This window comes from Dreissena polymorpha, chromosome 12 (genome assembly GCF_020536995.1).
Source record: "Dreissena polymorpha isolate Duluth1 chromosome 12, UMN_Dpol_1.0, whole genome shotgun sequence".
Taxonomy (NCBI): Eukaryota; Metazoa; Mollusca; class Bivalvia; order Myida; family Dreissenidae; genus Dreissena; species Dreissena polymorpha.
In genome coordinates, this window is record NC_068366.1 from 54,860,217 (window position 1) to 54,869,755 (window position 9,539).

General features: G+C 33.7%; 2 long non-coding RNA genes across 2 annotated transcripts in view; both read right to left on the minus strand.

The window, feature by feature from the left end:
• The window catches only part of LOC127853576 (uncharacterized), a 36,173-nt gene extending 32,376 nt beyond the window's left edge, over window positions 1-3,797 (minus strand). The window contains exon 1 of the long non-coding RNA XR_008036668.1: window positions 3,713-3,797. This is a non-coding gene — a long non-coding RNA (uncharacterized LOC127853576). The remainder of the gene's footprint in view (window positions 1-3,712) is intronic.
• On the minus strand, window positions 875-2,001 carry LOC127853575 (uncharacterized). Its single transcript, XR_008036667.1, has 2 exons — window positions 1,603-2,001; window positions 875-1,343 (listed from the first exon to the last, which is right to left on the minus strand). It is a non-coding gene; the product is annotated as an uncharacterized LOC127853575 (long non-coding RNA).
• Window positions 3,798-9,539: the final 5,742 nt, after the last annotated feature.

Here is a 9,539-nt window from a genome sequence, read left to right on the forward strand (position 1 = left end):
CAACATGCAAATAAGCATGAATTAAATAAATCAGCTGGTTGCGAACAGTTATAAAAATATAAGCGAATATGCGGGCAACTTTATTATGTTGTTGTTGCAATACTATGTATCATTTGTGGTTATGTTTATTAATGTGTATGTGTGGTTAGTGATGAACAAGGTTCTGCCTTGATGGCAGTAAATTAATTTGCGGGATCTTGAATATATTTAGCTAATTTGAGCAAATATGCCACTTTGAGTTTTGTGTAGTTCGCAGTTTGCATGGTAAAGACTTATTTTGTGAACATCCTATACTCCATAAGCCACATGTATTGCACAATCGTCATTAAGCTTGGTCCATACATTTGTCAACTGTGTTCAAATGTAATCACGTGGGATTAAAATCTAGGCCACAATGTTGCATCAAAGAAAATACGTGTGAACACTCTACATTGAGGCTATATTGATTTTCAATCTTTATGACACTGCGACTATTAGTCCAAGTGATTTCTCATCATCGTTCGACTCTTGGTGACGTGGGGTCAAAAAATTTGTCATTAGGCCAAATGAAATGTTTTTTAAAAAACAATTGAGACCACATTTGTTGCAAAATCATCATGCTCTTTGACCTGAATATTTGTCACAGTGGTATCTCGGCTCAACGGTAAACATATATGTGTATTTCTTTTTTTTCAGTTTAATATTATTAGTTCTTAAAAAATATAACACGTATTTGTTTGCAAACTTCATACTTCTTATTACAAACAAGTTAGCAAAACGCTCTAAACACAAATAGCCATGTGTAATGGCTGCTTAATAAACGTACACTAATCATAACAACTTGCAAAGTTTAGTTTTACTGGTAAATGCTTTCTTTCGAGCAAGAACAATAAGATTTGTTTTCAAAAGCCCAGTTTAAATTGTAAACTTTCAAACAAGAAATAACAATCAATGTTGCGTTATGTTTCGAACACGAATATCCGGAAAACATCGTGTGGCATCGCCCGTGGATACAGTTTCCAGCCAATGTCTGTATCCACACTTCTGAGCCAGCATTCAGATGAAGAAGCCAAAACTCCGCGGATGTCCTTAGTTCGGCTGTGTGGGAGGCGTCTACGAACACGTCGTCAACAATTTTACCGTCTATCACGAGTTCAAAGTATGCAACATTGTTTGCTTCCGTCATAAGGCTTACGTGGAACGCGTACACTCCATTCACCGGCGCTCTAAATATTCCGGAGTACTGACTATGCGTTACCGACGTTGGTGATCACTATCGAAATGTACGGTTTGATGGTCTCCCACGTTTTCAAGAGTGGGCGTTGTGAGACACGCAGTAAAGGCAGTAGGGACAGTCCCAGGCTCTTTAAAACACATTGTAATGAATGATGCGTTGTCAGGTATCAGAACGACAAAGAGTTTGTAATTAGCCGATAAAAAATAACTTGCATCACAATAATTTTGATGTCGACTTTTTCCTATGGTATTTAGTAATTAATTGGAATATTGGACTTCTGTGTGCATTTTTTTCTTAGAAGTTTAACAACTGATATTGCGTGATGATTTGCCCCTGGAAGAATCTGCTAGGATCATGTTAAAATGATTAATGAAATTGGAACTTACCTCTTGTGTGCGGTGACTTTATGAAACTCATTGGAATTTGCTGCGTAGCATCTGTCCCGTTATGAAAGTGAACCCGTTCATGCTTTCGTAATTCAAGTTTTAAATCTTTCAGCTGGTTGTATTCATGTTTACGTGCACCCTTCCGTATTTCGTTGTCTGCATTTCGTTAGTTTTGAAGCTCGCCAATTTTTGTCTCGAGCTGTTCATTTCGGGCCTCCAGTTTTACAGTTTTGGCCCCAAGCTGTACAGTTATTGCCTCAAGCTGTACTATTCTAGCCGCGAGATCAGCAAGTGTACTTGCAACATCCACGTCAGACCGCACGGAGTTTGCACATAACAACGTTAATACCAATATAATGCCGGTATGTATCTTCATATTTAAAAGTTGGTCTGCTCTGAAAAATTTCCAACAAGGAATGGCGTTATCTTGCCCCGTGTCTTAACACTAGACAGATAACAAGTCCTCGTCAGTACACATTTTGACGAAGCTGATCATGATATCAAATGACAGTTTTGCTTCACCGATGTTACCGCCAGCCTGCCATAGATTAGTGGAAAGATTTTACTAGATTTGGTTGAAACTGCTTTAAAAATACGAACTTTAGCACATTTGAAAACCTGGGCAATACATGGCATTTCAGTCTTGTTTCGACATCGCATCATATTTATGCTTGCAGAAAAGATACATTTTATCTTTCAGAACTTCATGTACGCAGCCTATATATTCTGTGTTTGCTAGTGTGTCTCACTTTTGTTCGAATATGTGCTCACAGTGATGCTTGCGTCTTTTACATGTATCGGTGGACCGATTAGCCGCAACGGATAATGTATAACAAGAGGGCAATATAGCTGAAACAGAAATGCGATAAAAACCGTCCTCAGTTGAAAGACAGACCTGATTACATAAGGAAAATAATTACACTAAAGAAACTTAGGCGACTTGTGTTCCAAATTGTTAATGTCTTGTATTGAAAATGTTGAGAAAACGTGTCTGTAAAGTTACATGATTTAATTACAAAACGTGCATTTGCTTGCTCTAAGTTTTCACCTTTTTTGAATGTTTTTGTAATGATGCCTGCCAAAGACGTGATATCAGATGTATAATGGAAATTACATATGGCCATATTGAATGGATATCATAGACAAAAATATACCTTCTTTCTTATGTCAGACAAACCAACTTGGAGTTAACTTTAACTTCATAAACATTTAATATGCATAAGTTTATTCAGTTTGAAATTCGACAGACCTGTAAAGTCTCGCGTCGTTGGAGTGAGAATCATGCTTTCATGCTCCACGGCTAAATTGCGCATTTCTAACTCTTCGGATACATTTTGGTTAAAAAAGTATACATGTTTATTCTAGACACATAATTTCACACTATTCAAAAAAAAAAAAATTTTGTGAGTACAAATATTACATTGCATTTTTTAAAAAATGCCAAAGTCTGGTAAGAAATCACTTAAAAGCGTCTAACAGAAATATGACCACTATAGTTATAGAAGAGATTCCAGGGATGAAAGAATCCGATGAAAACGGGAGGGCTGATGTGTAGTGTGAATCTTCATTTGCTTGGTCTAATCTTAGTTTTGACGAGTCAATTTCATATTTATTCAATGTATATTTCAGTAAATAATATATTGGGTTCATTAAATAATATTTAATATATATTTAATAAAAAAAAATGAGTATCACAGCTCAATAATTTACTTTTGTAAAATCGGGGCTAAGCTTAGTTTTAAATGATGAATTGTGAACGTCACACCATGTTTGCGTGGCATTAAACATTGAAAGAGCAGTGGTGCATTGGTCAAGAACGTTGCTACCATGCAGACGTTCGTGGTTCGAAGTGGACTGTCGCTTATGAAATTGTTAACGATTATGTTTTGTCAGAAACGAAAATATATTAATTTAATCTGCGTCGATTTGTTTCTGTATGAAAATTGTCCACCACAGCGTTATATTGTAAATTATTTTACATGTGCCTAAACCCCTTTTCACACAAACTACGCCACTTTCTAACACATAGCTTATTTTTTAGGCGACGAATACAAATGATTTTAAGTGTGTGAACTTATATTTCACGTTTGATAACGAACTTTTGTTTTACCGTAACAATTTACGTTCTAAAAACGTCCTGTGATGCGTATAATTATGGTGTGTTGTACTCAGTCTAATGTTATCGCAATGTCCATGAGATGTATACATGTAAGTAGAGTGTGCAAGGTAATATATAAAGCGAATTTGGTTAAATAAGGTTTATATTTTGACAAATAATTGTGTTATCTCCCAACTTAACAAGCACAGTCTGTCTTGTGCTGAAACGATATTGTAAATGCTTATCCATCATAAAATGAAATTCTAAAGTGACGCTCTTACGTATTTTGTTTTCAAGAACTTAAACAAATTTTTGATGATAAACTTGTAGACATTTTTACAATTGCAGAAACAAAAATTGACAGCTCCTTTAACGACAACATCTTCTCCACAGAGGGTTACAAACTTGACAGAAGAGATAGAAATAAGTACGGCGGTGGCATAATGACATTCGTTCGAGCCGATCTACCCATTAAAAGGCGACTGGACTTGGAATGCCCCACCATTGAAACAATTTGCTACCAGCATGAACTAAACAAACGGAGGTGGGGTATACTCTGCTCCTACAGACCTCTCTCTACACCGGACAGTCTATTTGTACCGAAATATCCACGGTGCTAGATCAGATGTACATACATTTTTATCATATAATTGTAATTGGAGATTTAAACTATGATATGTTAAATTGTGATAAAAGAAAACATATTGAAAGTCTAATCGAAACTTTCAACCTGACAAATCTTGTGCAAAATCCAACCTGTTTTACCAGAAACTCTACGCCGTCACTAATCGATGTTATTTTAACAAACTCTAGTAATTTACTTTGTAATACTAAAGTTGTTAACTGCAGCATTAGTGATTGTCATAGTATGATTTTTACAACACTTAAGGAACATATGAACACAATTGATCGGAAAAAAGTCTTATTTAGAAGTTACAAAATTTTTAATGAAGAATCCTTTGAAGATGATCTGACAAAAGTACCTTTTGATATTGCTCATATTTTTGATGATGTTGATGATATTTACTGGGCAACTGAAACTTTATTTAGAGAAATAGTTGAAGAACACGCTCCTATTAAACAGAAAAATCCAAGGACAAATCCACCTCCATATATGAATTCTGAATATAGAAAAGTTATTTACAAAACTAGACAGGCTCATAATACATACTTAAATAATAGAAGAACGAAGAATTGGGAAGCCTACAAAAAATTAAGAAACCAAAAGACCAAAATAAAAAGAAACTCTATTGATACTTATTTCATGGAGAGATGTAGTGGCGGTCCAAAATCAAAAGACTTCTGGCCTACTATAAAACCTTTTTTTATCAAAACATACTGAAATCAAAAACGCAAACGAAATTATCTTGAAAGAAAATGATAACTTAGTGTCAGATCAATCACAAGTCAGTACTATCTTGAATGATTTCTATGTAAATATTGCAAATAATATAGGCATTAACAATAACACCCCAGTAAACAAGGATCATCCAAGCATCAGCAAAATTTCATTTCATCACACTGACAACTCTATATTTGATTTTAAATTTACAACATGTGCAGAGGTTAAATCACACTTAAACTCCTTGGATCCAAAGAGAGCCACAGGCTTTGATGCACTGCTACCCAAAATTCTAAAAGCAGCTTCAAATATCATTTCACAACCTATTTCTAACATTGCAAACCATATGATAAAAACAGTCAATTCCCAAACAACCTCAAACTTGCACAGCTCACACCAATCTATAAAAAAGAGGACCCCTTTGTCAAAATGAATTATAGGCCTGTTAGCATTTTGCCGTCTATGTCAAAAATCTTTGAAAAAATAAATAATAACCAACTGTCCACCCATTTTGAAAACATTTTCAGCAATTATTTGGCAGCTTTTAGACCTAACTATGAATGTCAAACTAGACTCCTCCGTCTTTGTGAAGACTGGAAACAATCACTCGACAAAAATGAATACATAGCCGCAATCCTAATGGACCTATCTAAGGCATTTGACTGCCTTCCACATGACCTAATTATTGCAAAATTGTCTGACAGTGCTTGCACCCTCATACACAGTTACCTATCTGAACGCAAATAAAGAGTCAAACTTGGCTCTAACCATAGTCCTTGGTTAGAAACCAAAAAAGGGGTTCCACAAGGCTTGAAACCTTGCTTGATAGGGCAAACATGCCCACTACACCTAAGCAGATTAAGATCTATGGCAATAGAAGCATATAAAATCATATTCAAATTATCTCCACCATACTTACACAACCTCCCGAAAATTAAACACTCATCATATTCTTTCCGATACAGTAACACAGCTGAAGTCCCCCATATTCGAACAGAATCGAACGGCAGGAAAAGCTTCAGTTTCGAGGCCGCCCAAGTTTGGAACAGCCTCCCAAACAATATCCGCTGCGCGGAAAACTACAAAGAAGTTTGTGAGACTGATCAGGACTTGGTGTGGTCCCAGTTGTAAATGCTCCCTTTGTTCTTAATGCTTTGTAAATGCTAACTTTGCTCCTTTATGTTGCAGCCCATGCATCCTATAATCATATGCTTTGATTTCATTTTCCATTGTAAACATTCCTTGTCCGCATTAATGCAATGTCAGTCAGTTACCACAGACCTGGTATAAAGTGATAGGTGTTTTCTATAAATAGTTTAACCGTAGGTTTTTGCGCCTTCTTTTCCCGTTTCAGTTAATTAAAATATTTTCTCTCTTATTGAAGTTTTTAACAGATCAACTCTGGTGTATGTATCTATACATCCAGTATTGCCCTGCAAAACTGACAGTGAATTTCCATGTGTTTTTTATTCTGCATGTCTGTGTATATATATTAGTATGCTTAAGTAAATATTTTAAAAAGTCTCATGTATCTATTTAAATACTCTGGTCAATTACTTTTAATAAGGATTTTGTTTTTTAGCATTCATTTTTATATGTCTTTAAATTATATGTGATAATCTGCATTTCTTTTTATCTAGGTGTTTGTTTTATGTTGTTGTTAAGACTTTGTTTTTGTTTTTAGAAGGATTTTTTTTAAATTAAATTGTTTTGCCATAAAATTTGTCTGGGTAGCATTATTTGCGGTTTGTAGAATGTATGATTCACCTAAATTGAATCCATTTTTTTTGGTGGTGTTCATATTTATTTTTTACAAGGGCAATCTCAGATTCAATTTTTATTCTCGTATTTAGGTATTCAATAAAGTGAGGAAAGGTTGGTATGCATTTTTTGTATTTCATTTTAAATATAAAAGATTTTAATAGTATCACAATAAAGTTAAATACATCAGAGTGTAGTTTTTTCTCAGTGCATCCAAAGAAAGCATGAGTTTTATTTATTTCAATTAATATGTTTTTACTGGCAAGAAACGTTTCCATCTTTTTCCATATTATTTGAATGTGTTGGCACTCCCAAAATAAGTGGTCTATTGTTTCAATATGTGATTGACAGAAATCACATAATGTGCTGTTGCTAAGTTTGCATTTAAAAAGATATGTGTTTGTGGGAACGATTCGCATTATAAATTTATATTGAAAGCTTAAAGACATGTCGATGGTTGAAATGTGGGGAACAATATGGATTTTTTTCCAAGTGGTTGAGTCTATATCGGTAAAATTCGTGTTCCATTTGTTTTCAAGAATGTCATTGTCCTCGTTTTGTAACTGAATATTGTATATGAATTTATTAGGGTATTTTGTTTTGATTATTGCTTTTGACAACGTTTCGTCTGGTTGATTGATATCGAGGCCATGAATGCTTTCTTCAGTTTTATATTCTGTTGGAATTGATGTGATTAGGGTATTGAATTTCATAAAGTCATTGTTATTGATGTCGTAGAGGTATTTAATGATTTCAAAATTATACATGGTTTTATTTCTAAAGTCAAAAAGTTGATATATGTATTTTATCCCTCTGTCATACCAATTGCGATAAAATAATGTTTTTCCGTTTGCTGTTATTGACTTGTTATTCCATATTATTTCCTTTTTGATGCGTTTTTGTGAATGTCGTGACTTGTATATTGTATTTGCTGCAGACCACGACGTAATGACGTCGTGGAAAAAAGTGTTACCTCCGCTTATTTCTGTTATAGTTTTTTCACTAAGTTCGCTTTCAAAAATTAGTTCGTTTCCATATTTATTTAATATCAAGTCCCATAAAAGTTTCCATTTACCACAGTTTCTGAGTCTTAATATCTTTTTATCCAGCTACTTTTTATTGAATTTAAGAATTTATTAATGTTTGTAAGGTTTAAACCACCACTTTCATACTTTTTATATAAAGTTTTTCTTTTAATTTTGTCCGGCTTGTTGTCCCATATAAAGTTAAATATACTGTTTGTTATACTATTCAGTATTGAGCTCGATGGGTTCGGTAAAACTGAAAATGGGTAGATTAATTTTGGCAACGCAAAAGTTTTAATGACAGTAATTTTGCCCATTAAGGTAAGTTTCCTGTGTTGCCATTGTTTTAAACATGTGTTAAACTCATTTAGCTTTGGAATTAGATTATTTTGTATATTCAACTCACTTTGGTTACAAAAAGTAATTCCTAAAGTTTTTGCTTCTTGAGATGTCCAAATAAAAGGTCTTTCATTGCAGAATTTGATGTTGGTTTTGTTCAAGGATCCAATTCGTAATATCGTTGATTTCGCGGTATTAAGGTTTAGGCCTGATATCTTTTTGAATTCATTTAGGGTTTCCACCAATGCTCTAAATGATTGCTCGCATCCATTGATGAAAAAAGTTGCGTCATCGGCGAAGAAGGTTTGTTTTATTTCTTTTCCCAATACATTTATGCCTTTAATTTTGCTATTTTGCTCAATATAGTTTGACAATAGTTGCAAGCATATAATAAATAATGTGGATGATAATGGACAGCCTTGTCTGACTCCTTTTTTTATTTCAAAACTATCTGAAAGATGCCCATTGTTTATGATTAGACTTTTTATGTTAATGTAAAATACTTCGACCCATTTAATCAGGCTTGACCCAAAATTCAATTTCTTAAGACATTTTAGTATAAATGAATGGTTAAGGCTATCAAAAGCTTTTTCAAAATCTGCAAAAAATAACAGTCCAGGTTTTTGTTTTACATTTAAGTGTTCTATTACATCAAATATCAAACGGACATTTTCTCCAATGTATCGATTTTTCATAAATCCGGTTTGGTCAAAGGATATTATTTCAGGTAGGCATTTTTTAATTCGGTTTGCGATGGTTTTTGTAGCAATTTTATAGTCTGTATTTAATAAACTTATAGGTGTCCAGTTTGCGAGATAATCTAAATTTTTTTCTGGTTTAGGTAGAGGTGTGATAATACTTTGTTTTTGCAACTCAGTAAGTTCGCCTTTACCAAACGAATAATTTATTGAATTTATAAAATAGGGCTTCAGCGTGTTCCAAAACATTTTATAAAACTCGACTGTTAGGCCATCTGAACCTGGGCTTTTGTTGTTACTCATTTCTAACAGTGCAATTCCGCATTCATATTCGTTAAGTTTTCCTTCACACAATTGTTTGCTTTCGTTGGTTAATGTTTTAATTTCAGTGCTGAAAAAAATGTTGTTATCATCTTTTTCTTCTGGTAAATCATTTTTAAACAGGTTTTTATAGTATCTTACTTCGGCTTTCATGATTTCATCTTTTGTTTTAAGTGTTTTACCATTTTCGAGAAGTGTATTAATTGCTTTTCTTTCGGCATTTCTCTTCTCTAGGTTTGCAAAATAGGCTGTATTATGTTCATTGTTTTCTATTTTGATAGCTTTAGCTCTAAGTATTGAACCATTTATTTTTGTTTCATAAATTTGTTCTAGTTTCAGTTGTTTTTGTTTGA